The 2,206-nt window shown below is 44.2% G+C and overlaps 1 long non-coding RNA gene across 1 annotated transcript in view; it reads left to right on the forward strand.

Moving 5' to 3' along the window:
- Positions 1-1,488, forward strand: part of LOC125482027 — a 6,874-nt gene extending 5,386 nt beyond the window's left edge. The window contains exon 2 of the long non-coding RNA XR_007261525.1: positions 21-1,488. This is a non-coding gene — a long non-coding RNA (uncharacterized LOC125482027). The remainder of the gene's footprint in view (positions 1-20) is intronic.
- The last annotated feature ends 718 nt before the right edge of the window (positions 1,489-2,206 follow it).

The raw sequence follows: 2,206 nt of genomic DNA on the forward strand, positions 1-2,206 counted from the left end.
CTTTTTCAGGAATGTCAGAGGTGAAATTATTTGAATTCCCAAAGTATTTACCCTCCCAGACAGAAAGAGGTTGACTTTACATTTGGACTCGTGCGATGCATGTGAAGGCGTTTTAGATGTTTATTTTCTGTCAGTGGTTGTTACATATTTATATATAAATGAAATATTGTGTGCATTTATCTCCTGGATTAATCACATACAATAAGATGCCAGAGCCGTGCTGTTAGGAGGAGCTAAAATAATTGCAACTGATTCGCGTGTTCGAGCCTGCAATTAAAATTTCTGGAAGCGAGGGTCGGGTGAGGGAGAGAAAGAGAGATGAGAGCAGGATGAAGGGAGAGAAAAGGATGATGACAGGATTGAGAGAGAGAGAGAGAGAGAGAGAGCACGTGTGGGATGGTGACAGGACTGAGATGGAGTCACATTCAATGTTTTGGCCCCAGTCGCTTTCTGTGGCAGAGAATCCCACATGCTCTCCACTTTCTGGGTGAAGACATTTTTCCTCATCTCAGTCCTACCCTGTCCCCTTTAGACTGTCACCCCCTGTTTCTGGACTGCCCCGTCATGACTGGGAACATCCTTTATTGTTGGTGGGTATAGTCTGGATGGATCGAAAAGACTCTCCAGTACTGTGAGACTCGGTCGTATTAAAGTGTACATTCCTGATCACGTGCCACCATCCAGATTTCATTTTTGCGTTCATCAGTCAGATGATTGATAATAGGATTTGGGACGTCATGTTGCCATTGTACAGGACATTGGTGTGGCCACTTTTAGATTACTGTGTATAATTCTGGTAGCATAGCGAAAGGGAGGATAGTATTAAATTGGAGAGGGTGCAAAAAGGATTTGCAAAGCCAAGTGCAGGCCAATGAGACTAGTTTATTATGGGAAGCCTAGTTGGCATGGACAAGTTATGCCAAAGGACCTGTTTCTGTACTGTATGAATCTATGACTTTATTGCGAGATGCCCCCAGCTATCGAAATGAGCAGATTGAACAGGCATCTCCATTCAATGAAGCTTCATCCCCAGGACCCTTCCTTACCACCGCTCGGTTTCATTCTCCCACTTTCTCTTCTATTCTCTGTCGCAAAGTATTACCCAGCTCCATCCTGACATTCTGGGCTCAGCTTTCCAGTTGGACGTTAGTCCCTGGCGCCCCTCTCCGGCTACGGTACTTCTAAAGCAAACGTACGAACTTGGAGCAAAAAGAATGATGTACCTCTTTGACAAACAAAAATCCTGCCCCAAAACCTGTGGCTACAGGAGTTCAAACAGTAGATTTCTCTCCATAAGCCAATAACACATGATCAGGTGGGCGTGTGCGTTTTCCACAGAGTTTATAATCGAAAATGAGAACATTCACAGATGTAAGGAAAATTCTCTTTTTTTTTTAAACAGTAAGAACTGCTTCATATTTGGATGGCCACGGTACGTTGCAAAAGTTAGGTTGAAAATGTTCCATTAAATGATTACACACAAAGGGTTATCGAGGTTTAAATCTCTTTTCCACAAACACAGCAGTGGCTGGATCAGTTGTTAGTTTCCAATCTGACAGATTTTTGTTTGGCTGAGATAATAAGGGGATAGGGGCCAAAGGCAAGTTAATGGTGTGAAGCCACAGATCAGCCATTGAATGGTGGAACAGGCTCAACGGGTGGCACAGTGGCTCAGTGGTTAGCACTGCTGCTGCTCAGTGCTAAGGACCCAGGTTCGATTTCAGCCTCAGGTAACTGTCCGTGTGAAGTTTGCACATTCTCTCTGTGATAGTGTGGGTTTCCTAAAGGTGCTCCCGTTTCCTGGCACGGTCCAATGGTGTTCAGGTTAGACAGGCCCCTTCTCCCCAACCTTTGAGAGAAGCCATTCCTCCTCATCTCCATTTTCAATCTGCCCCACCCCCTTATCTTGACATGATGACTTCTCATTCTAGATTTTCCCACATGAGGAAACATCCTCTCTCCATCTCCTTTGTCAATCCCCCACTTTAGCATCTTGTATCCCTCAGTGAGATCTCCTCTGATTCTTCTAAAGTCCGGAGAATATCGGCCAAAACTGCTCAGTCTGTCTTCCTAAAATAAATCTTTGGAATTATTCAGTCTGTTATGGACCAGACTAGACCAGACCACACCCCCTCCAAATATTTTCAGAAAGTAGCCTCTACCCTAACTTTATTTTTAAAAGCAAACATGAAGTGCTGCTTTCAGA

The sequence above is a fragment of the Rhincodon typus genome, unplaced genomic scaffold (genome assembly GCF_021869965.1).
Source record: "Rhincodon typus isolate 14 unplaced genomic scaffold, sRhiTyp1.1 hic_rhity00005079, whole genome shotgun sequence".
Lineage (NCBI taxonomy): Eukaryota > Metazoa > Chordata > Chondrichthyes > Orectolobiformes > Rhincodontidae > Rhincodon > Rhincodon typus.